This window comes from Callorhinus ursinus, unplaced genomic scaffold (genome assembly GCF_003265705.2).
Source record: "Callorhinus ursinus isolate GAN/ISIS: 27379988/994484 unplaced genomic scaffold, GSC_fseal_2.0 scaffold4, whole genome shotgun sequence".
In the NCBI taxonomy this organism is placed as follows: Eukaryota; Metazoa; Chordata; class Mammalia; order Carnivora; family Otariidae; genus Callorhinus; species Callorhinus ursinus.
The window spans coordinates 56,575,919-56,603,049 of record NW_027397066.1 but is presented as its reverse complement, the minus strand read 5'-3'; the positions used below and the strand labels follow the sequence as shown (position 1 = coordinate 56,603,049).

Genomic DNA, 27,131 nt, shown 5'->3' with positions numbered 1-27,131 from the left:
TTTATGTTAAGCACTGAAGACAACAAGTTCTGCAGGTTTGTGAGTATTGTGTTAAGGTTGGGGTGTGTGTGTGTGTGTGTGTGCGCGTGTGTGTTTAAGGACAGGGTTTCGCAGATCCAGGCTGTAACGTTTACAAGTTCAAAGTACTTTTAATATCTTCACCCATTTATTTTACTTATTATATGGAAACACTGGTGAATGAGTGTGGATGGTTATCTGAGTTTTCTAAACAAATAAAAGAACTTTACTTCCCAGATATTAAAACCTTTCTTGCTTGGTATAACATACTGGACAAAAACTTCATGAGCAAAAAACCTGAACATGTACTTCACAAAAGGCTATCGCCAATAAACATATGAAAAGGAACAAAAAATACGTGAGGAAATGCACATTAAAACCACAGTGTGATACAACTATACATCCACTTTAATGATTAAAATAAAAAAGATAATACCAGCAGTTTGTAAGGATGTAAGCCAAAACACTTATAATGTGCTACTAGGACTGTGAATTGGTACCACTTTTGAAGGAAGGCACTATCTATTATTCCCACATGTTTACCAAAAGACATATGTAAGAACGTTCAGAGCAGCACTATGGATTATAGCCAAAAAGGAGAAATGATCCAAATGCCCATCAAAAGCAAAATAACTAAACTGTGACATTCTCATAAAGCAGAAGACTGCAGAACAATGACTATAAGCTGTTGCTACACACAAACATAAATGAATCTCTCAAACATAATGCTGAGCAAAAGTAGTCAGATACAAAGATACACAACATATATTCTGTAGAAAGTTCAATAATAGATAAAAATAGCCTCTAGTCTCAGAAGTCAGGAGACAAGTTATCTTTGTGGGGAAACAATGCCTTGGGGGAGAGAAGAGGGAGAGAGGGGGGACTCTGGCTGCTGACAGTGGTCTATATCTTGGTCTTGGTGTATTCACTTAGGTATATCACCAAGCTGTTTACTTATATCTCAACAACATGCATACTTTTCTCTATACATTTTATATTTCAATAAAAATTTTGGATGGATGGATAGAGAGATAGATAAAGATAAGACAGGAATGGGGATAGGAGAGCAAAAAAGAAAGGAAGAAAGACAGGGAGAGAGGAAGAAGGGAGTATAATAAAGTGATCCTATCGGGGTACACCTAAAGAGTCCTTATCACTGTGTTTGCTCTAATTCCTACAACTGCTTTTAGTACTTGGTCTATCTCTTCCTTTACTACCAACCTGTCCCCTGGCACTTTTCAATGTTATCAATGTAGCTGCCAATATCAAGCCATTCCTGTCTTCTAATTTGTAATTCAGTGTTTGCTATGGGGTTAGAAATGCTATAATCAGTCATGTTAGAACTGTATGTGAATTAAGAGTGAACAGATTCTGAGGGATCTCCTATGAGTAAAGTGAATCCTCTTTAATGTATGTCTTTTTGTAACCCTCTATTTTGCCTGCTCAGAGGCTTTTTTTGCTGAAGAATATGCCAAATATAGGAGTTCCAAAGAGATGAAGTTGCTACTGGACCCTATCCGTGATTAGTCTCCAGGCCAGACCTAGAACTAACTAACACAGAAGTCCAGATCCCACAAGTTTACTTATTTGAAATAGTATAAAGGACATTATCAATCAATAAATATACTTCCAAAAAAAGAAAAGAAACCAATGACTTCTTATAAAGACATTATGAAGAATTTTTCTAGCTGTATCACTCATAGAACATTACACCAGTTTTAAAGACAATGTATTCCTTTCCATTTTGTATTTTTATTTTTGTTTTTAAACTCCCCCAAAAGTATACTACTACAGGTTTTATTTAAAACCTTTTTAAGGATTCTAAGTCAAAAATTCAAGTTAAACTGAGGATAGCCTTTTTCTACACAATAATCCCAAACTATCTTTGGTGGTTTTTAATTTCCTTTAACATCCTAGTTTCATGTAACTTCCTTCTGTATCCACTCTCCGTGAAAAACAAAAGTTAACTCTTAAAAATGAGCTAAAATTTCTCCACACAAATTGAATAGTCTTCACTAGTGAAATGCCCATGGCACCAATGGACAGGAAATAAAGTCGAGGCCAATGGGCACTGCCACTGAGCAGAATCACTAACAGGGCCAGAGCCATCCCTTCAAACCAGGATAAACACTTATCTGCCTTAGTATCTTCAGCTGTGACTAAAACAAAATTCATTCGTTTGATAACAGCCATTCAATACATAGGTAGCACTAGTTCAAAGAGAAAAGGTTCATCCCCACCTCCACCAATAATTTTCTCTTCAGTTTAAGAAAAGCATACTAAAAAAAGAAAAAAAAAAGAAAGAAAAGAAAAGCATACAAAGTTCTCTGTGCCTAGTTTCCTCATTTTTTCAACGAGAATAATAATCCCTTACATCTACTTAATTTGCAGGGAAGAACAAGATGATGTTTTGGCTTATGAAAACAACTGCAGATATACATGGTTTCACCAAGCCTATTTCTACCACCACCTTTTTTGGATATATAACTTAATTCAAAGACAAGTGAGATCAATAAAGAATAGGATTATGAACATCATGAAAAGACTGGAAAAACAAAGTTCTATCTCTTCTTTGCCACAGCAGGTAAATAAATCCATCACCATTCATCGCTGCCTGTCCTTTTGATGTCTTGTCTGAAATGCCATTGTACTGCTGAGACCAGAGAAATGTAACAAAGTCATTGCCACGAAATCATGACAGTCATAAATATGGCTTTAGGTAAAATAAAATCAGTCATCCCTCCAAACAAGTAGTGTGTGTGTGTAAATGTACATCATACAAAAGAAATGAGTAAAAGGGTAGGTTAGGAAAACCCATCTCCACTACTGGAAAAATAACTAAGGCATGCACCACAGGGATATAAAATATCATCTTTATGTTAGAAGGACAGTAGCATATTTTCTATTCTGTGACTCAAATACATCAAATGTGGAGCTATTGGTAGAAAGGCAAAATATATTTGGAATACAACTTACCCCTAACCTTATATGAAAGAAACATTTTTCCCTTCCCTTAAAATTCCTGCATAGTGAAAAAAAAAAATCCTGAAAGTAGCAAGACCTCATTTCATAAAGTCCAACTAACTTCCTGGATGTTCCTACACTATCCATTTTGCTAAATGACTCCCCCAAAAGACATAAATGTCAAATCACAAGTTAGCCTCAGAAACTGCATCGATAGTGAGAACTGAGCTGTATGTTCTGCTTAGAGCTTCCTTTGTCCCAATAAATCATGTACCCTGAGTCTCTCCACTTAGCAATCAAGGAACAAGTACTTAGAAACTTAAACCGTCATTAGATTCTTCTCTTCTCGGTTCTTTCTTTCCACTCCCAAACTTGTTATCAACCCCGGTCTTAAACTTTATGCATGTTATTAAAAGTGAATACAACGAACCTCCAAGAGAGGAGCAGATGAAGTCTATTGCCGCACTTACTTGAGGAGCAGTGAATTCCCTCAGGACGCTCCCCCCTAACAGTAGCAGTCCTGTGGACTGCAGCGCCCTCAGAGGCAAGCAAAGAAACCTGATTATCTACACCATTCACCAGCTAATGTGTATTTCCTTTCCTTAAGTGTTGTGTTTTTCTTTACAATGCAAGCTATGGCCAGGCTATCTTTCTTGTTATCAGAACAAAGGATCAGAACCTGAAAATTGTACTTGCCAGAGCTCAGTGAAAAATGAAATTACCACCAGACCATGCTGGAAGTTGTCCCGAAGTTTACCTGATTTCTATCACAATTTTTTTCTCTAAATGATTCCCTGTATTCTTTTCACACATTATTGCAAACTCCAAAGTTATGCTAATCATTTAAAAGACTAAAATAGTAACACTAACAAACATTTAAAGTTTTTTTCTGTTGAGAAAATAAACTAAAAGAGATACATCATTATACACCCAGAGTACATCCTGTCAATTTCATTGGCCAAGGCGCCTTCTATATGTTAATTAGTAAGTCTCCAGAATGACCTCAACACATTACATGATACTAAAAACCTCATTTTGAAAACACTCATACACAATGTTGGGGAAGGGTCTTCTTAGTTTTCTTTTTTCTCAAAGGTAGACATGCCTAGAACTATCCAAATATCCAAACTTATCCCTCCCACTCCCATTCTTATAAATGTCCTATGTCTCAACAGTTCTGAAGAGTACCACTTTCCTTTCTGTCCACATATGTGGGAGTTTTTGTGTCACCTTACCAGAGACTCTGAGATAGTTACAGCAATTCAATTTCCAGATTTCATAGAGAACAGAAGTCTATCACTATATTTAACTTTAAAATGAAAGTAAAAGTTTTTTTCTGTTATTAAAACTATAGAAAAATAAGCAGACATGCTTCCTTTGAATGAAGTTATGCTAATTAACTCAATCTAATTGCTTTAATGATCATGAAAATTATTTAAATGCCAGTGTGACAGATACAAGGAGAGTTCTTAGAAACCTTTTCCAAAGACATTACATTGGTTATAAGATGCTACTGAATACTGTTTTAACTGCACTGAAAAAGCTATTCAAATCAAAATTAAAAAATAAAATAAAATAAATCCTAATGGGCAATGTACACTTTAATTCAGGTAATAGTCTAAGTCCAAGTCCCAGAGACAAGAAAAAAGGGGAAATACTGTACAATGCAGTGTCTCTCAGGAAAGGAACTGTTCCAGGATTTAAGACAATGTGAGTTTAGCACAGCTCAGTGTATCAGAAGTACCCATTAGGAGCAACTTTCTCCAACACTGAAGTGAAATGGGAAAGGAAGCGAAGAGGGCAAACCAAAGTGGTTAACTGCTCTTCCATTGTCAAGACTGAAAAGAGCTTGCTGCGGAGAATTAGGCTGAGAAGGTAAGGCCCTGAGAAGGAATGAGGGATGGAAAAACAAAAGTTTCACAAGGAGCTGGAAAAAGAAAAAAAAAAAAAGCTTTAAGATGGTAGAACAGAGGTAGAATGGCTTCCTTCTCCATCTTTCGAGTCAAGTTCAGGGTTTGCTGTGGTTTTTGTTTTTTGTTGTCGTCCTCGTTGTTGTTTTGTTCTTTTGTTCTTAAAGAACTTTTTTCCTTGCGATGCTTGCTGCAGTTTGCTGATGTGGTTCCCAACTCCTGCCTTTCTTTGGTGACTGTTATTAACGGACTGGCAAGGGCTGCGTAAAATGCACTTAAGAAAAAGGAAATCACCTCTACTTGCCAAGACGCACATGCTGCCCAGTACCTGAGGAAGAGCTCCACTGTCGCTGGCCAAGAGAAATCCCAGTTTAACCTCGGCCTCCCTCTTCCAAATCCATTGCAAATAATTGTGTGTGTGCCACTTGCAGAGAATCTGCCTGACTCACCCCCCGCTTTCGGTGTGCCAGGGAGAGATGTGAATGCTCCGTCCCGGAGCGGGCAGTGAAGTGGGGGCCGCGGTCTCGGTGGTACCGAGAGTCCCCCAAGTCTCCACCATTGGTGGGTTTGGGGATGTTCGTGTGGCAGGTGTCCGGCCACACTGGGACCACCCCGGCTCACAGGAACACACGTGTCACTGCGCCGGAGCCCAGCCCGCCGCGTACACCGGCCCCACAGTCCGGGCGACAACGCCTGGTTCCGCGCAGGGGGCTCCACAGTGGGGAAGAAATAGGGCAGCTCAAACTGCTCCTCTAAACGCTAAGAAGGAAAAAAAAAAGTACTTTTCCGCGGAAGCAGCTTTCACACTCCGCCGGCGCCCAGCCCCGGGGATGCCCGGCCCGCAACTGACCTTTCTCCCTCCACCGAGTGCGCCGAGGCCGCCCGCGTGCCCTCTGGGACCGGCCCCTGGGCCCGCCACCCCTGCGCCCGCTGCCGCTGCCCCCGCGACCCGGGGGCCTCGGCCGACCCTCCCCGCCGCTGCCCGGGCCGGGCGCTCACCTCCTGGGGTCTGCCTTCCGTCGCTCCTCCAGTTTGGCGGCGGAGTGTGGGGCTGCAGCGGCCGCTGCCGCCGCCGCCGCCTTCGCTGCCACCACAGCCGCCGCGGCCACAGAAGCGCTGCCCGGCGCGCCGCCGGGTCTGGAGGCTGGGGGCCCGCGGGATCCCCGCAGGCGCGGGTCCGGGGCGCGGCGGGGCCGAGCCGCGGGAAGTTGTCGGCGCGAGGCGCGGATCGAGCGGGGCGCAAGCCACCCGCGCCCAAGTAGTCACAACTTTGCCGCCTGGGTGGGTGCACCCTCCGGAGCGGAGGGAGGCGAGGACGGGGTGAGGGCGCTGGGGCGGGAGGGTCTTCGGAGCAAGCTGGACTGGAACCCGAACGGCCCACTAGGAAGGGGGAGAAGGTGGTGCGGAGGGGGGGTGGGGGGAGGGAGATGTCTACACGGCCCGCGTGGTGCGGGGCGAGCGAGTGTGTGAGAGCGCGGGCGTCTACTCTACTTTGCCTTCTGCAGCTTCTGCATATTTATGGGGATCTCCGATGTTTTTGCCAGCAACTAACACTGCAGCAGTGGTGCCCGGCTCGGGCACCCCTCGGGAGCGAGCTGGGGGACGGGGAATCGGGAAAGGCGGCCGTGGCGGAGGCTGTGCCACGGGCGCGAGCCCGCGATCCATATTTAAAGCCGCGAGTGGCCTCGGCCGGCCCCCTGCCCTGCCCTCGCTCGCGCCGCCCGGCCCCCACCGCTCCGGGCCGCGGCTCGGCGTCAGCCGCCCGGGCATCGGCGGCAGCGGGGAGGGGCCTGGGGCCGCACCGCCTCCGCCGGGGGCTCGGGCTCTGCGCGCCGCGCCCGCCTGGAACTGGCCAACGCTCCGGCTCCCGACCGGCTGCCTTCGCCTTCCTGGGTCCCCTCTCTCTCCCGCCCTGAGCTAGCTGCTAGGTCCAGCTCTTTGTCTTAGTCACAGCAGTTCCCCACTGGGGACAGCCTGTTCTCTCGGGCAGAACCGAAGTTGCTTGCGTTTCCTAGCCCCAGATCACTCTTGAGGCTACTTTATAAAACTTGAGGCGTCTAGGTAGAGAGAGTGCTACCAGCACACAGTCATCGTTCACCTTTAGCAGAGGATGTCCGGAGAGAGTACGGTTCTCAGCTTTGTCCTATGTCACGGGTGGTTTCTGTCTTCCTCATGCAGTTTGAGAAACATCTTTAGCCCTCCAAGGGAGTCTTCTTGAGCGTACAAGTTACTATTTGTATTTACTTTGTTCCTAAGGCTAATTATTGAGGTTTAAGTACACTTTGCTAAGCAAATAATACTAATAATATATCAGTGACCCATCCCCATTATGATCAGTGAAGTAAACTATTAAAATATCAACAGACTGTCAGCACGGACACCGTCTAAGTTTCTGGGTACTGCTAGAGAGTAGCCACTTAATGGATGTGAGCCACGCGGTGTATGATGCAAGCATATGATTTCCTATTAATACATATCATATATATATATATATAACATATGTGTGGAAGTCACTGACCAAACTGCATTTTCAACAGTAACCACCAAAACACATAAAACCCAAGAAAAATAATTGCACATACAGACTACCTGCTCCTGGTTCCAAATCCTTCTTCAAAACTAAGCAATAACTAATAAGACCTCCGGGGGTGGAGGGAGGGTGGGATATTCTGAAGGAAAATAACTTAGGGACAGAAGCTTCTCTTTCTAGTATTTAAAACTGGAAGAGATCCATTGTACCTCACCAGTGCTTAGGATGCAGGCATTTAAAGAAAAAAAAAGGTATATTTAAAACCCTCAATTAATGGTCAGAAGGCACTAGGAACCACCCAAAGCTGTCTACTGTCTGAAATTAAAATGTACTAATGTCGTGTGTCCAGTTGGTGTTACATCTGGCTCAAATATATGTTCACGCATTCTACATACCCCACTGCAGTGACATGGGGAATTAGAAACAGAAGATTGGGGGGAAAAATTAGCTTTAAAATTTGTGCCTACATAGTTATATTTTGTTTTTAGACTAATGTTAAAATTAACTTTCAGTGCCTGAGCACACAGTTAGCAAGAATCAGCAACCCCAAAGTAAGCTCACAGGCAAAGGGAAGCCACTTTTGTATTAAGAATTTGACACTGCTGTTCAGCAGTTTTTCACACTGTGGATTATGTATTTCAACATAGCTGGCAATTTCTCATTATAATCGTGAACCAGCCATGAATGGTCAGCGTCGGTGAATGTTTGGGAAAGGAATAGTGCAAGGAACTTATGTTTTCTAACATTCTGGTGCAAAATATATCAAACTGTTCTTCACACAAAACAAATAGGTAACCCCTGGAAGCCTTTCACTATTGAGATTGGCACAACTTCACCCTGAAAGGGGTATAAAATTGGTGTGTGGGGTGGGAGGCAGGGAGGGAATTAGAGCACTATGAGGTGAGGTTTTGTGTGTGCCTTAATGAGAAAAAGAGTTGTCTTTGGCAAAGAGCCAACAACCTCTGTTATCATTCTCATTACTTGATGTTTGCTATCCCACAATTAGAAGAGCATGTTCCATTTCCTTTCCTATTGATTATTGTCCAGTAATTGAGATATATGTGTTTTTCCTTTAAAAGGTCATTGATTAACTTTTCTTGTCAACTCTGCATGTGGTCACCTTTGCTATTGCTATTCTGAGTGAGGACAGTGAATCCTGAGATCTTTTTTTTCACCTATCCTAAAACTTGAGTTATGTCCCTTGATTCCCATGAGCCCAGAGAAAGATTCGTTTGTTCTTTTTGTCTTGGGGTTCACACAGCTTGATGACAAAGAAAATGAACAGAAAAATTAATGGAATTTTAAAAACAGAATAAGTAATCTTTACTGATAATGATTTGCTTTTTTAATCAATAACTCTTTGTACTAAATGACCTTCTAGAATACCCATGCACTACTTAGCTTATCAATCAAGTTTCTTTCATATCAGCCAAGGTCCTAATAGGCACCTAGAGAAAACAGACAGATGGGAGGAGGAACCTGTTTCAATGACAAGCACCATCTAGTGGCAGCAGGTGATGAAACCTCCGGACCATGTAAGGTCCAACAAGAATGAAGATGAAGTTTGTAAATAGGCAGTCCAGGCATTCCTGGTCATGTATAAGCATGGCACTCTTCAATTCTAAAACAAGAAAGTTGTCTGTAGGGAAATAATAGAACCAACAGGCCCTTTGTTAATTATTCAAAGTAAGTAGAGTGCAGATGTGATGTGCAGATAGGATTATTGCCATAAAGCATTTTTTGAAGTCACACCTCTGTATTTTTGTACTTAAAAACGTCTGTGTTTGGGGTGCCTGGGTGGCTCAGTTGTTAAGCGTCTGCCTTTGGCTCAGGTCATGATCCCGGTGTTCTGGGATTGAGCCCCACATAGTGCTCCCTGCTCCACGGGAAGCCTGCTTCTCCCTCTCCCACTCCCCCTGCTTGTGTTCCCTCTGTCACTGTCTCTCTCTCTCTGTCAAATAAATAAATAAAATCTTTAAAAAAAAAACAACTTGTGTTTAAGTTTCCTCGTATAAAATAAGGAAAGTGATGGCTTATCACCAAATATTATCTATAAAGCACTTTGTTCAATTATAGCAAACCCAAAAATGTAGCTATTGTATTTGGAGGTCTCTTCATTATTCTATTTTATTAGAAAAGAAAAAGAAGGTGGAAGATATCACTGAATGTTTACCCTGGAGTTATTCAAAATTATAACAATCATACGTATTTCATTTGGGGGCCTAAACCAAAAGGTAGTAGCAGATATGTTACTGTTATTACAAACTACATCCTGTTACTACAAACTTCAAAGAATAATCAGAATGATTTCTCAATATCAGGTTCCTTTTAAATAGAAGGCTTATTGGTAGAAGTCTGACAAACATTTTGCCATACACAATAGTTTTCTTTGTGCTGATGTTTGTTTTGAGTTGCAGTTGTTCTGTTATTAAACAATATTGCAATGGAATGATCACTAAAGTTGCCACTCCATCATCAATGTAGTCAACCACTTCATGATGTGAGTCTAAGGAAAGAGAAAAATCCCTTTTTCTTCTCACCCTGGAGCCAGTCTGGGATGAAACTGAAGACAGATATAGATAAAGGCAGAGAGCAAGAGATCCCTTAAAGACCTCATTTTTGTTTCATTTACACTCCGTAAAGTTCATATTCAGTCTGACAAATTCCTGAATAAATTCAGCCGAGATTTATAATCTATATTCCCTCCTTCAAATCTGAGGTTGAAAAATAACCAACCCCTTCCTCAGAGGAAAGAGGAAAAGTGAACACAGTTTTTGCAAGCTGTCCGCATGGCATGAGCGAGAGAAAATAATTTTATTTGGTTAACATGTGTCATAAGTTGCTTCACAACTTAAACTACTAAGCTCTCAACTTATCCAACAGTCATTTTTATTATAATTTTTTTTTATTAGAGAAAGAGAATGAGAGAAAGAGAGCACACGAGAGGGGGGAGGGTCAGAGGGAGAAGCAGACTCCCTGCCGAGCAGGGACCCGATCCCAATGCGGGACTTGATCCCAGGACTCCAGGATCATGACCTGAGCCGAAGACAGTCGCCCGACCAGCTGAGCCACCCAGGTGCCCTCCAACAGTCATTTTTAAAACACAAACCTAAAGTCAAATATTAGGAGAGGTTCTAACCTCTAAAAACAGGAGCCTATCTCTGTTAATGTCAAGGAAAGCAAGTTAGTCAATCTTTCGGGGCCTAAGTTCCCTCAGCAGTAAAATCAAGGGGCTTGAGATTCTTTTCTTAAATAATAATAATAATAATTCTAATAGGATACCAGAATATTTTTCTCTAGTAAAATCTGAAGAATATGTTTGTGACAGAGAAACATTCAAATCTTTCAGGAATGGTATTGACACATTTATTATGAATGCTCTGCTTAATAACCCTAGGCCAGAGATCCAGCCTCTTCCTCCTACAGAAATTCTTCCATGAGCAGTATCACATAAGACACAGGCCTCTCTGTTTGGAAAGGAAAACTTGAACTGAGCTACTACACCTATGCCCCCTGATTTAAAAGATTGGTCTGGTTTTAGGTAAGACAGTAGAGAATGAAGTCAAACTTCTCTGCCAGAACTGACCCTTGGAGCTCAAGGACTGTGCTAATCAGTGTGTGTGTGTGTGTGTGTGTGTGTGTGTGTGTGTCCACATCGGCCATCTCCAAGACATAGAAAGGTGCTGGTTTCCTTGTATCCCTCCGGCCTTCCCACCTCCTCAGGGGAGGAATGAGCACAGATGGCGGACTACTCTGAAGTTGCTCTCCCTGAGTCACATGGACACAGCCGTTCCATTATATGGGGACTTGTTTCCCACAGATTGGCCCACCGCCGCATCAACCTGGACCATGACCATTCTCGTCCCACTGGTCTGCTCCCCAGGCCAGGCCTATCCCGGAGACCATAGCACCTCAGTCTCCCTGCAAGGAATAGAAGAGTGGACACTTCCAGTGCACATCTGCCAGACTGATTTCTTTACAGGAAATGCTGCAAAGTTTTAAAAGTTGGCTCCTTTTTCCCCTATCCTAAGGGAGGACATTCTGAGCAAATTTGCCCTTTACGGCTTTTCAGTTTCTCACCGCCAACCAAAAGATGCTCAGTTCTACACAGAACACGGAGCACAACCAGATCATCCATTCAGTCCACACTTAAGAATCTACTTACTCACTATGTGTCAAGGACTCTTCCAGGTGATAGATTCCTAGAACAAGCAGACAGAATTCCTGCTTCATGGAGCTTACCAATAAACAGATAAATAACAAGACAATTTCCATTTCCTCGGAATACAGAATGTTATGAAGTAGCAGATGCCATGAAAGGGGGGGCCAAGCATCCCAGTTCACAGTTCCAGTTTACCCCTCTTATCCCTGTGTCTTAATAACAGCAACCCCCATCTCTCTCAAAAGAGAAATTGGTGAGAAATTTAGAATCACCCTAGCTCTAGAAGAAATAAAACACAATGAGAGGACAGGGGAGAGCTACTTTCAAGTGGTTGTTAGGGAAAGCCTCTCTGACCTGGTGATGTCTGAGCACACAGATTGGAATGACAAGATTCATAAATATGAAAAATTTTAAAGGCAACTTGACATAACAAACAACACCTGGCAGGCGGCCTTACACATAGTAGGAACTCGGTAATGACTTATAGGATGATTGATTGCATCCACTCGTTTTGGAACATGAAAACTAGAGAGACTCCGTCGACCAGAATATACTTCTATTAAGATAAATTCAGATTCCACATATTCCTTAAGACAGGATTCTTCTTAAACAAGAACTTTTAGACTACATCTATGTATTTATCGGCATGTGCATAAAATATCTCCAAAGGATACATAAGCAACTAAAAACACTATTTGCCTCCAGGAAGGGAAGTTAAGTGATCATGGGAAGACTTTTCACTGTATCCTTTATTCTTTTTTGAATTTTGAGCCATGTGAATAAATTGTTTATTTTTTAACTTAAATTTGAATTGAAAATACATAAATAATTCCCTTTACACCTTGGAGCTATTTCTCCATACAAATAAATATGTAATTAAACAGAAACTGTTCTGATAAACAATGAGATTAATATTCTAATATTCTTACAAACCAATGGCAGGGCTGGAATGTCTGAGTCCCTTCATAGCTATTGGATACTGTTCAGGGCTAACACTGTTTGCTCACTGCCCACCTGGGCTCTGTTCAAATCAGTGTCATGGGACAAAAAGATCTTCAAAAGGATATTGCTGCTTTTCTGGCACTTGGGCAAATAAAATCAGTACAAAAATCTTAAAATAACATTTTACTGGGGATCTTGCTGCACCTTTGATTATGGCTGTTTGGTTTTCCAAAACTGAAAATCTGTTGCTTTTTTCCATTATAAAAGTAATATAGTTTCATTGTTTAAAACTTGTAAAATAGAGAAAAATAGATGGAACAGCAGTGAGAAATACCCTCTTTCAGAGAAGACTGCTAATATCCTGGCATATTTTCAATACAAGTTTCTAGCCAGAAAAAAAAAACGGGGTGTGGTAGGATCTGGATTCAGTGCCATCTTTCTAAACGCAGTTGATAGCTGCTGGGCTCTTAACTCAGCACAATTCCAGAACTGCCCTTCTGTTTGTGAAAATTCGTATGGAATAGGGTCTCTATTGACAGTTTCTACTATCTGGCAATGAAAATATTGATTGCCCCACTAATAGTCCTAATACTTATATTCAGAATAACCAATGTTGGGGCACCTGGCTGGCTCAGTCGGTAGAGCATGTGACTCTTGATCTCCAGGTTGTAAGTTCAAGCCCCATGTGGGATGTAGAGATTGTTTACAAATAAAGTATTATATTAAAAAAAATAGCCAATGCCTACATAGTCATTACCGTGTTCCAGGGACCATTCTAATTACTTAACATAAATGAACTCATTCAATCTTTATAATCACCCCGTTAGTGGCATCACTCTCAACATCAAAAAGAAAGCAATATGACTACCAGAACCCGTACTTTTCATACATGTCAACTGTTTCAGATTTCCTCAAAATTTGAAGAAGTTTGGAATTGAGGGTTTGTCTTTCTCTGTGAACTTAAACATTTGATCTGGAAGAATTAGCTAACTGTTGGGCAAATGCACACAAAGTGACACCTGAATTGCATTTACTGCTCCAATTCCAACCAAATCTAACAGAGCACATATATACTAAACCAACACCTGAATATACTTCTGAGAACTCAGTTACCCAAAACCAGAATTTTTGGAATTTTTGGAAGCTGAAAACACTATATTTTGGTACTATTTTCTTTTTTTAACCTGGCTACTTTTTCATCACAGCTACTGAAAATGAGATTTTCAGGGCGCCTGGGTGGCTCAGTCATTAAGTGTCTGCCTTCGGCTCAGGTCACGATCCCAGGGTCCTAGGATCGAGCCCCACATCGGGCTCCCTGCTCAGCGGGAAGCCTGCTTCTCCCTCTCCCACTCCCCCCGCTTGTGTTCCCTCTCTCGCTGTGTCTCTCTTGTCAAATAAATAAAATCTTTAAAAAAAAGAAAATGAGATTTTCAACGGTGTTTTCTTTTAGCTTTAGTCACATTATGTGCTATCTCCAATCATCCCTCTAAGGCACACAATAGATATGCAACATATATATTTGAAGGCAATTAATCACTTCCCATGAACCAGCAAACCATGGTATTTGCTTATACTCTTCTCCCTTGACCTTTTGATTTTGCATATTAAAATATGTGGGGGAAGGAAATATTTTCTTTGGTGTTCTGATAGTGTTATCGTTGTTTTGGTATTTAGGGCGTGGCCCTGGTACTAGCAATTTTCATCCTTAAGTTAAATCTTAAGAAATTTTATCTCTCTTTACCAAAAACAAGCATTTAATCCAGGATTACATAGAAACGGGTAACAAGTTTCTCTCGGCAATTCTTACTTGCTTAAATTCAAAAATTAGTATGTAGCAAAAATTTGTCAGAAAACATGTGTTAGCATATATAATGGTAAATCAGAAACTGGAAGAGAGAGGTGATTTTCATATTACTGAAAGCTACATTCCTTTCCTCTCAATTTGCCACGTGAGTACTCTGGCAACTTTGATCCAGGGAAACTAACTCCAAACATTTCTCGGTACTCACGTTTCTTCATAGGTTTAGTAATGCCTTGGAACCAATAGCCTGGCATCTTAGTCCAAGGAAGGTATTAAAATAAAACCTAAAGAGGAAGAAAGAATAAGAGGCAAATGGAACATATCAGAAGCAAGACAGCTAGCCAGCTCTCTCTGCTCCAGCCAGTGGCCCTCAAATGCTATTACTGCTTCTTTGATTAAATTAAAATACAGTAAGTATTGAGCACTTATTTAACACTTTGTCTATCCTGGCAAGAGTAAAAGACATTCCATTTAGAGAAACAACTATTCAAAAGTTTCTGCTGATGCTGCAGTTACTATTTGGAACAAAGAGCAGAGTAATCAAGTAGATGGAGGTGATTTTTCAGAGAATACTGAAGAAAATATTACATACTAGGCATAGTGGTCCTGTCCTAACAAATTGTTTTCACGATCTTGCTTTAGCATAGACCACCCACCAAGGCAAATGGAGGTAGTCCAGTGTAACGCTAAAAGATTGTAAGCAAACAAATTCAATGCCGCATTCAATAATTAATAATAGCTACCATTTGTCAAGAACTTCCTAATCCTCATGGAAACCCTATATGATAAGATACAAATTATCCCTCCTTCACGATTAAGGAAACAGAGGTCAGAAATGTCAAGCGATTAACCTCAGATCATACAAACACCAAAGTTATGGAGCCAGAGTTCTGAAACTAAGAGTAAGCCCCTGCTCTTTCCACTATACCAAGCTTCCTCAGTCTATTCCTAGGGGTACATGGAAAAAATGAAATTACAAGGTCCCTGGTCCTTGAGGGAAAAAGTTTGGGCTTCTTACCTCCACACTCCTTCCTCCCCACACTCCCTATTTTCAATCTAAACTGCACATGAAGCAGGACTATTTTGATTAAGTTCCTGTCTTCCCCTAACCAAAAAAAAAAAAAAAAAATCACTTTCAATGTTGTTCATCAGCTGCTGAATGAAGTCCAAGTTATTTAGCTTGGAGTTAGTGGCCTTTCACGACCTGGTTTCAACCAGCTGTATTTGCTACTGATCCCATACACAGCTTGATGCTCCACGCAGCCCAGATTTCTCACCATTTCCTAAATATGCATTTTGTTTTCTTGGTCCCGGTTACTAGCTCACGCCAATTTATTTTACCAGGAATGCCTTTCTTTCTTCCACCTCCTTCTCCATCTATGGAAAGCCTATTTATTTTTATTTTATTTTTTTAAAGATTTTATTTATTTATTTGAGAGAGAGAGCATGAGCGGGGTGAGGGGCAGAGGGAGAAGCAGACTCCTCGCTGAGCAGGGAGCCCCACACCGCTGAAAATCTCATTTTCTTTTTTTTTAAAGATTTTATTTATTTGACAGAGAGAGACACAGCGAGAGAGGGAACACAAGCAGGGGGAGTGGGAGAAGGAGAAGCAGGCTTCCCGCAGAGCAGGGAGCCCGATGCAGGGCTCGATGCTGGGGCTCGATGCAGGGCTCAATCCTGGGACTCAGGGATCATGACCTGAGCTGAAGGTAGACACTTAACTGATTGAGTCAACCAGGCTCCCCAAACCTATTTATTTTTAAACATTCAATTAAAATGTTATTTATTTTAAACATCCAATTACAATGCTACCTAATCAATATTATCTTCTCTGATTCATTTAGCACAGAAGACCTCTTTCTCCTCCATACTGATAGCATTTAGATAATGCCACTTAACTTGTCACTTGAACCATCTCAATGTAATGAGGTTTTTTAGTATATTTTCGTCATTTCCCCCACAAAATTGTTGGCTCTATGGAAGTAGGAAATGTATCGTGCATTTTTCTATTTTTCACCCCCTCTAGTGCAGTCCCATACATACAGGAGGTTCTCACTAAAAACTGAATGAATAAATGAGGCTTAGGTTTAGTTAATGATAATTACAACCCTATATTCTATATTCTACAATATAGAAAGATCTACCTTGAAAGGTCAGATTGAACCAAAAAACGCTTAAAAGTTTTTACTTTTCTGTGGCTGTTAATGTAAAAATCATCTTTTATGTTCAGTCATGGGCTTTAGCTATGGGTACATTTTCACAAGAAATTAAACATAAACATATAATTTCTCCTTGTTTTAAACAATCTTTCATTTATTCGTTAAAAAAAATAAAATGCCTATGACACACAAGACAAACAAAGTCCTGAAGAAACAAGGGTGCAAAACAGAAAAGGCCTTCAGGGAGCTTAAATTCTAGTTAGAAAGAGAGGCAATAAACAAGTAAACAAATATACAGAACAGTAAGTTCTATTATAGAAATTAACATGATAATGTTAATAGTAGTATGTTATAGTACTGTTAGTACTGTTATTAGTACTGTAATAGTAGTAGTACTGTAATAGTAACATTATTACTCTCTCCATTATCATGGAGAGAGTAGTAAGACAGAATACTTTAGATTGGACAGTCAGAGAAGACTGGAGGAGGTAACAGCTGACTTTAAATGAGCCCATCTTGCAGAAAGCTGTGGGGAAAGCACTCCAGGCCAAGGAAACAGCAGGTTCAAAGACTCTTGGGGGTTGAAGAACAAAAGTTGGTAAGAGTGGAAGGCAACAAGAGAAGGAGCCAGTGGTGTGAGAGGAGGTTTAGAGGAAAAGGTGGGGGGCGCCTGGGTGGCTCAGTTGGTTAGGCGACTGCCTTCGGCTCAGGTCATGATCCTGGGGTCCTGGGATCGAGTCCCACATCAGGCTCCCTGCTCAGCAGGGAGTCTGCTTCTCCCTCTGACCCTCCCCCTCTCATGTGCTCTCTCTCTCTCATGCTCTCTCTCTCAAATAAATAAATAAAATCCTAAAAAGAGAGAGAGAGAAAGGTGGGGAGCCAGATCTTGCAGGGTTTTGTAGGTCCCAGGAACAAATTAACATATTCTAAGAACAATCAGAAGCTACTGAAGAGTTCTAAACAAGGGTATCACATAACCACATTTAGGATTTGGGAAGTTCATTCTTACTACTAACTGGAGAATGAATTGGAGAGGAACTGATTGCTTGTACTAGGGGAGGAGCACTGAAGATGGAGAGAAATGGATGAATTTGAAAGGCATTTTGGAGATAGAACTGAGTGGAGTTGACAAATTAGATGTAAAAGTTGAAAGAACAAGAAAAATCAAGGATGACTCCCAAGTTTTCTATGAGGGAGACATTTAACGAGGACCAAGTTTAGAGAAGACAAAAATCACTGTTTCAGTTGGAAGGGAAGACATAGAACACTGGTTTGAAATAGTAGGTTTGAGATGACTTTTAGACACCTAATTTAATAAACAACCAGCATCACAAAAATGTTAACATTTCCCTGAACACTCACATTTTCTAATTGTGTACTCACTTTTTCTTTGGCCATGGAGCAGATTGTATTTCCAAAAGAGGGTCTTAGCAACATCTCCCATTCCCACATCCTCTTCTTCAGTGTGACCTTACCACTTCCCTATAGAGAGGCAGAGTCTAATTCTCCTCTCCTTGAATCTGGATGGGTTTGGGACTACGTGACCAAGAGAACATAGTAGAAGTGAGGCTGTATGGCTTCCAAGGCTTGGTCATAAAAGATGTTGTAACTATCATTTTGTCTGCTGGAGCAGTCATGCTTGGAGCCTTGAGCTGCCATGTAAGAAATCCAACTGTCCTAAAGTTGCCATGTTTGGCTCCAAGCCAAGCCACTTGGAACAGCCACATGGAGAAGCCACCTATAGGCAGTCCAGTTGCCAGTTCTAGTCTCCAGGTCTTCCCAACACAGGCACCAGCCATGTGAGGAAAGGGGCTTCCACATGATTCCAGTCCCTGGCCATCAAATCACCCCAGCCCTCATATTTTCCCAGTGGAGATCCTAGACTTTGAGGAGCAGAGACAAGGTATCTTGCAGTGCCCTGTCCTGAGCCACAGAATCCATGAACATAATGAAATGATTACTGTAAGCAATGAAATGTTGGGGTAGTTCATTAAGCAGCAATAGTTACCAGATTAGCCAGTTAAATAAACATTTGGGGAATACATGCATTTAAGCTATAATCCTACCAATACGCCGCTTATACAGTTCAACACTAAATTCCAAGACGAGTATGCAATCCTCAAACGAGATTCTTAAACTAAATGTCATTTTACTTACTCAAATGAAGGTTGAGTAACCATATTAGTGGTTGGGACAGATAAGGATTCTGAAGTTCAGGCATAGATTTGGCACCTAATTCTTCTAAGTAAAATTATGTTTGATAGTAAAGTGCATATTTCAAGTTTGATAAGAGCTAGAGTAAAATGAAGCCAGTTGTAAAGCCCTAATGTACATATGTACATTTCAAATTTTATGATTTCCTTTACATTCCATAAGATGTTCTCCTGCAGTTATCTCTAAGTTATGGGAGTGAAGCTACAAATAGAATAGACGGCTTAAGGATAAAATTCCTAGGTGTGACAGGGAATTTGAACAACAACAACAAAAATTTGAAACAACAAAGTTGTTTTGTTTTCAGAAACAATCTCCATTTTTTCTTTTTTTAACAGTCAATATTTTCTCTTTACTTTTCTTTCAAAAAAGGATGAGGGACGCCTGGGTGGCTCAGTGGGTTAAGTGTCTGCCTTCAGCTCAGGTCATGATCCCAGGGTCCTGGGATCGAGTCCCGCATTGGGCTCCCTGCTCAGTGGAGGGTGTGCTTCTCCCTCTGCCCGCCGTTCCCCTTCTTCTACTCCCTCTCTCTTTATCTCTCTGACAAATAAATAAATAAAATCTTTTTTAAAAAAGTATGAAATAGGGGAATTTGGCCTGGATATTAGGATATTTCTTTCGAAATAATACTTTGATTTGAAAACTACTTTAACACCACATACTAAATTTTTTGAAGTAAATTATTTTCCTAAGAATTAGTACTTGTTGGGGCGCCTGGGTGGCTCAGTCGTTAAGCATCTGCCTTTGGCTCAGGTCATGATCCCGGTGTCCTGGGATTGAGCCCCGCATCGGGCTCTCTGCTCAGCAGGAAGCCTGCTTCTCCCTCTCCCACTCCCCCTGCTTGTGTTCCCTCTCTCACTGTGTCTCTCTCTGTCAAAGAAATAAAATCTTTAAAAAAAAAAATCTTTAAAAAAAAAAGAATTAGTACCTGTTATCCTGTGAGTAAAGTCAATTTGTTTTGCCTCTACAACAATCAGAAATATTTAATAAAATCATGTGAATGACTTTAGCAAGCACTAGCAATGAATTACATTCTCCAGGGTAGCTGTTATTTTGGCCACGGCTTCCTGGCTCTGACAGCGCTGGTCTTTGATCTTGTTCTACTCCTTTACTTTGATCCAGTACATTTTGATTACCCTTGCAGATCCATAATCAATATGAAACTTTTAGTCTGGTATGGGCAAAATAAATGGAACTCAAGGCTATTAACTTTACGTCGACCTTCACTATTATGCCATATGAATAATACCAATATTGGTGCTCTATTTAAAATAGAGTGCTAAGATTCTGGAAGCCCCTAGAAAATGGTAATTACATGTGCTTACACTCTTTTTTCATTTCTTTCCAAAGAAATAAACTAACATAATCAGCATTTACAGCCTTAGAATCTTTCAGCGGCCATATGGAAATTTTTATTCGGGGACTTACAGGGTAATGTCATTTTTTAAATGAGGTACTATAACAACTTCCAAAACTAATAGGGGTGCCTGGGTGGCTCAGTTGGTTGGGCGACTGCCTTCGGCTCAGGTCATGATCCTGGAGTCCTGGGATCCAGTCCCGCATCAGGCTCCCTGCTCAGCGGGGAGTCTGCTTCTCCCTCTGACCCTCCCCCCTCTCATGTTCTCTCTCTCATTCTCTCTCTCTCAAATAAATAAATAAAATCTTTAAAAAATATGTATTTTTTGTTTGCTGAAGAGTTTCAGTTTAGGGGCTTGTTATATTTCATGAATGTATACCCAATAAGAAATAGGATAAGAAATTAGTTTAAACTAGGGCTCACCAAACTTTTTCTGTAGCATCCGATAGCAAATGTTTTTGACTTTGCCAGCCATATATTCTGCCTCAACTACTCTCAACTCGGCCATTGTTGTGAGAAAGCAGCTTTAGGCAATATGCAAACGACGGGTGTGGCCAGATTTGGCCACAGAGGGCCACACTCTGCCAACCCCTGGCTGAGACTAAAGGCAGACTACATTAATAAAACATATTGGAATGTAATCATGTTTATTTATGAAAAGATCTACCTTTCATATCTTCTTAGTACGTCTTTCTTTATACCTCTTGTTTTGTTTTATTGCAGACTATATCACGTTCCCTCACTCAGCCCACCTCCTGTGTTCCTGCAGACTGAGATAAGTCAATTATCGTATTACATCAATGACTGGAATGCTACAAAACTACTCTGGGACACCACTGCAGAAAATAACAGACTAAAAGCCTAGGTCTAGTATTTTAGAGTTGGAGGGAGGTGTGAAAACACTAGTTCAGGATATTTAGCAAAGCACCCTATGACCTTGCATAGCTACACCTAAATTAAAACTGACAGCTGACATGGCTAATAGGGGGTATACCCCTCAGAGGCACTAATATCACACACAATGAAGTAGACACTCCCATTTCACTAAAAATAAACAACCTAATAAAATTAGAATGACAAAAATAAAGTCCACACCCTACCCATTCTTCTTATTAAGTAAAAGTGAAGGAAAACAGTAGATTAAAAGATTAACTTTATAAAGTATTTAATGGCCTGTATACTTCTATGGCCAAATAATAAATCTGATGTGGTCAACCTGGCTTGAAATTTTTATTTACTTCCCCTGTTTGTGTTACCGATCACCTGCTAAAAAATCATCTATCTTCTGCCTATATGATTTGGATTTCTAGTTCCCTGACCCCATAGTCTCTGCCAAAGATTGAATCATTACTGATAAAGAACTATAGGACAATTTTAGGAACATTGTTTTAGTGAAAAAGAATATTACCAAAGGTAGTATATACAACAAAATCCGGAGCAATAGAATAGGTGAAAAAAATGGATCGGAATATCAAATAAATGTAGTGAGTCCTTGAGTGTATTGTCTTCCTTATCTTACACAAAGAAATTTTGACCATATATGGTAGCCTTAAAAAATTATTTTTATTTTCCACTGTCTTTCCAAGTTTTAAGACACCTTGATCCAAAATCAAGCATAATGGTAAAATGTTCTCTCACAATAGTAATCTTTAGTTCTTTCCTGAGCTAATCCACTAATCCACTTTCCCTTATGATCTACATTCATTAGTGATTCATACTCACTCTCATGAACTACAATTCCATTTAAAAGATACCAACAAGGGATCAGGGCAAGGTCAGCAGGGACTGAACTCAGGTGTTCTGCCGCTTAGCCTTGAACTAAAACCACTAAAACCTTGGAATTATCTGATTAACGATCATGCAGTTACCTAATAGTGATCTCAAATGGAATATAACTGTCCTGTTCCTTATAGGATGAAAATTACACTTTGTAACAAGAGTGAAACAGAGAAGAGCATGAGTTTTGGAGACTCATGGGTTTGAAACTTATTTCTACTATTTATTCTCTGAGTAATCTCTATTATTATGGTGGCGGCAGGCTGTCAGTGTTCAGGTGGTACAGGTGTGGGTATCGCTGGTACTTCAGTAACCATGAGAGAAAAAGACACAATTTTAGTGCCAAAGTAATTTCAAATAACCTTCTCAGTCCATCAAACATACTGAATGCCTCAATCTATATTCTATCTTCAATTGGGTGAGCAAGAATTTCTCTCTTCTAAGTTATGTTGATTGAATTAAGGCCACCACTTGGCATGGAAAGAAACACTGGGATAATATTCATCATTTAATCCACTCCCAATTTCCTATGGAAATGCAAACCTCACTGGAATCCTACATCCAATTAATAGATTGGGGTGGAAGTATGGTCAGAACTAGAGAAGAGAGGAACATAGCCATTTCTATACTTTTTTATTCCTTTCTTAAACTCTAAGGACAGAACTAAATAATCCATGAGGGTAGACCTTATTCTCTCCCATCATATCATGTTGTTCTTCTTTCAACTTTTAAAAGGTCTTAATAAAATTATCCTAACACACAATGTTGGACCTAGAGTCTATCATTGTCTTTTACTGCCTGCCATTCTCCTATTCTGTTTTGCTTTTTTGTCTGAACTTTGCTTTTTGTTCATTAAACAACTTATAGCATTTATGTGTCAAACACTATGCTTAGTAATGGGAATAAACAGTTAACAAGACATGATACAGTCTTGTCCTCATGGAGCTTACTGTAGAGTTCCTATGAAAGATAAATATTAAATAAATATACAAGTAGGCAATTTATTAATTACAAATAGGGTTAGACAATAGTTAGCTTTGAAAGATCATAGATGGAGATCTGCCCTACCAAACTCTGGTGAGCTATCACTTCTACACCTAATGGGATGCCAAGTGGAGATGACTTTCCTATCTTCACATTCCCTGCCACTGACATCATTCCCTCAGTAAAATCAAACAATGGGATATGGATGATGATGCTTGGGTGGGGCAATAAATGTTCTCGTAGAGTAAGTTAATGAATAATCATATTGCCACATGATATCTTTTCTCACTCTATTACATTGTACTTGCCTTTAGGGAAATCACACAAATTGTTTATTTAAGGCACACTGAGAGGCTTATTTGCTTTGTGAAGAAGAGCTCATGGTGATGTGTCTATCAGAACCGTGTGGCTCACTCATGTTCCCATCTTTGTAAGGGAAAGAAAGTCAAGTTGGAAAAAATGAATTCTCTCCTCTTTCTGCCCCTTGATACAAACATCCCCACTCAGGCATAGAAGCACAATGGATACTGTGGAAATACAGTTTCTTTGCAATTTAATTCATTCTAAGATGTTTATATTTAACTGGAAGGTGAATATTATTGAAAGTAATCTCCAAAATATAGATCTACCTTCAGAGTTCATCAAAGCCTCATTTTTAACATCTAGCCAGTATATGAAAGGAGTATTGCCAGTAACGAGAAGTTAGTGCAAGGCTCATTTTTTTAAAAAAATTATTAAGGTTGTTTTTCTGACTCTTCAAATGGGGTAAAAAAATCCATTCCTAGCCACAAATATTATGTTGCTAGTCTGTGGATATTTTTGCCAAATCCCCTTCACTTCGTTACTTTCTTTAGACCAAGTTTGTTGTTTGTTTGTTATCAAAGCCCTGTCCTTTTTTCTAAGCTCCTACCTTTTTCTTACCCTTCATCTATACAGTCATCCATCTCACGATACTCCCTTCAACTCCATGATATTACACTCCCCTTCTCTCTGCTCACATCTCTCCCCTCACTTCTGGTTTCCTCTCCTCCTTGTTTTAAGCTGGTTTCTGAATCTATAAGGTGAATGTTCCTTTGCTCCTATTAAATTGCTATAGAAGTAAAATGAAGTTCCACATACGAAAATCTCAATACATAGAAGAATTACAACCTTATCAAGCATCCAAAAAATGGCATTGAGCAAAATGTGACATTTATAATGGCTATCCCTGTGTTTGCAGGTGTGTGTGGGTGCCAGGGGAGGTCCCACAGTTAACACTTACCCGGACATGTATATAAGATAAAACAATAGGGAAGGTGTTTATTTCCTTCCAAACAGAAATCATCAAGGAAGAGGGAGTACTACTAGGTGCAATTAAGATTGTCTACTCTAGGGGCGCCTGGGTGGCTCAGTGGGTTAAGCGTCTGCCTTTGGCTCAGGTCATGATCCCAGGGTCCTAGCATTGAGCCCTGCGTTGAGCCTTGCATTGAGCCCAGCATCCCAGCATCAGGCCCCCTGCTCAGTAGGGAATCTGCTTCTCCCTCTCCCTCTGCTCCTCCCCACCCTACACGTTCTCTCTCTCTCAAATAAATAAATAAAATCTTAAAAAAAAAAAAAAGACTTTCTACTCTAGATTGAAATTACATGGGTTTAAATCCTGGCTTTTTCATTTGCTACCCTGTGACTGTCGTCAATTACCTAACTTCTCTGAGGCTCAGTGTCCACACTAGTAAAGAGTATCCACTTCATCAATTTGTTGTGAAAAGTACATGAATTATATAGATGTAAAGTGCTTAGAAGGTCTGATACATAGGAAACATTCAATAAATGTTAGCCATTATTAAGATAGATTCCAAATTGCAAAGATCTATGTCTTTCTTTTTTGAACCCTAATACTACAGAAAATTCAAACCAAATCCATTGGAAAACTACCCAGATTGTCACATAGGCTTGTCGATCATCATTTGGCAATACAGGAGAGTCCTATACATATTCTCATCACATAGACATAGATGTACAGCTATGCACACACACACACATAAATATACACATATAATTTTGTATCTATATTTTTCTTTTATAATTAAAGTTAAATCTCTTGATGTTTATTTTGTTATTATATTAGACATGTATTTTTTATTTTTTTTAAAGATTTATTTATTTATTTATTTGACGGAGAGAGAGACAGCAAGGGAGGGAACACAAGCAGGGGGAGTGGGAGAGGGAGAAGCAGGCTTCCCGCTGAGCAGAGAGCCCAATGTGAGGCTCGATCCCAGGACCCTGGGATCATGACCTGAGCCAAAGGCAGACGCTTAATGACTGAGCCACCCAGGCACCCCAGACATATATTTTTCAAGTAAACTACATATGAGGTACTGTGAGATCCATCCAGATGTTTCCTGGGTAAAAATACTGGACTTTTAAGATCTCCCAAGTGAAAAGAATGGGACATGTTACTTCAGGACTCTATTCTCCAGCACACATCAGATTCCCCTTTAGGTACTTGCAATCTGAAAAGCGCACACAAGCTAACTCATCTCTTACTGGCCCACCCACACTTTACCCATACTCTCCTTCTGCCCTGACCCAGAACACCATGGGTGGTAAAAAAGGATGGAGTTGTAGCAGAATGCCCAGAATCAGGTAAGATGAGGAATCAGAATCTATACTGAAATAAGAATTGACTGCCAATCCCAAACACCCTTCTCAAAGCCAGCCATTTCTCTTTCAGCACATCCCTACAAGGCTAAAGGGACTTAGGAATTTGATGTATGAAGGGGAGTTACTTTGCCATTCCAAGTGGCTGCGGAAGGTCACCATGGAAACCATCACTTGGATTTTGGTGTATTTAAAACCTCAATTCAGCATTTAAAATCTGTAGCTTGCCTTTGAGAAACATCTTAGCTTTTCAAAAAGCTTTGGGTAAGTGGGAGCAGGGAACCAGTGGTGTTGATTAGTCTGTTTATTTAGCTAATAAAACTAAATTGTTTTTTTAGGCACAGTGGTTGGTTTCTTTGCCAGTGTAAGCAGAAAATTGGATTCATTGTGTTTAGACATGCCCTTTCATTCAGGTCACAGTTGTACATTCGTAAATCTTTTTATCATATTTAATATCTATGCAGATGCTGTGTGGCTACATGTTTATATTACTCGTTCCTAAAAAAGAGACACACACTGAGTCAAGGATGTGTTTGCCTGGCATTCTGAGTTTTTAATTGGTTTTTTTCCCATAAACTTAGGTTGTTGTTCACAGTTTCTTTCTCTTATGAACACCATGGTAACCAGGGAAAGAAAACTTTTCATGAAATCCATTTCTCATCATTTGATGGTCTGAAAATTGGATTTAAATTCTGAAAATAGGGCTTTAAATCAAGTGGGTGCATTTCCCTGGTATATAGGGTTCCTCAGGGTCTTATTTTCCTCTTGCCACCACTTCCTTCATTGTCAGAGACACCAGCAAGCAAGCAAGGTGATCACTGATTCCCTACTTCTCCCTTCTGAAGGCCTCCACTTATAAAGATGTTCAGACGTGTAGTGTAATATCCAGAAGGCAGGCACAGAAGGCAAACCGAAGTACATAGATTCCGAAGATTAGAAGGTATTTGAATGATCAGTTGAAAGTTATATACTGAGTTAATGTAATTAGAACATCACATTGCATTTCAAATTTCCTAATTTCAGAGCTTTGAATTTGTGCATCACATTCTATAATGTATGCTAAAATAACAAATTCAAAGTCATTAAAATATTGCTTATGCTAATTTTTTGTCCTTCTGGTATATGAAAATCCAGAAAATCCAACTCAAAAATAAGCATTCTAATGACAACCTTGATTCATATCATGTGAAAAGGTATTTTCCAATTACCAGTTTTGCTCCTGTTACAAACACATTAATACATATTCTATTAAAATGTGTTATATTAATGTGTGTCACTTTTAAATAAATAAAAGTGGTATTATTCTGATATTCCTGATTTCTAATGGCATGGTGTCATTATACACACTACTAAACTCAAGATTGTCATTAGTGTCTAATAATTTATATCATTGCTCCAACTTCATTTATCTTCAGTAGTGTTTTAGCCCTAGACACATACTCAACTTTGCTTTAAGAATTCTTACAGGTATCAGTTGAACTTCACACATCAGGTTTATAGACCTTCCATAATTGCCGGTTGGAGTGGTGTATTTACATCTACAGATTAAGGAATAAATAATTAACAATCCATGAGTAATGCAGCCATAATTATGCTATTTAGACAAATGCTGGGTAAGAATAGTCTCCTTTCTCAAACATGAAGCATTTTCCTTATGACATGCCATTCTAAATCTCAATT

At 40.2% G+C, this 27,131-nt stretch overlaps 1 protein-coding gene across 1 annotated transcript in view; it reads right to left on the bottom strand.

Annotated features, from left to right (window-relative positions):
- SLC4A4 (solute carrier family 4 member 4) overlaps positions 1 to 6,552 on the bottom strand; it is a 335,807-nt gene extending 329,255 nt beyond the window's left edge. Inside the window, exon 1 of the mRNA XM_073891772.1 lies at positions 5,892 to 6,552. The gene's annotated coding sequence lies outside the window, so the exon portion shown is untranslated. The remainder of the gene's footprint in view (positions 1 to 5,891) is intronic.
- Between the last annotated feature and the right edge of the window lie 20,579 nt (positions 6,553 to 27,131).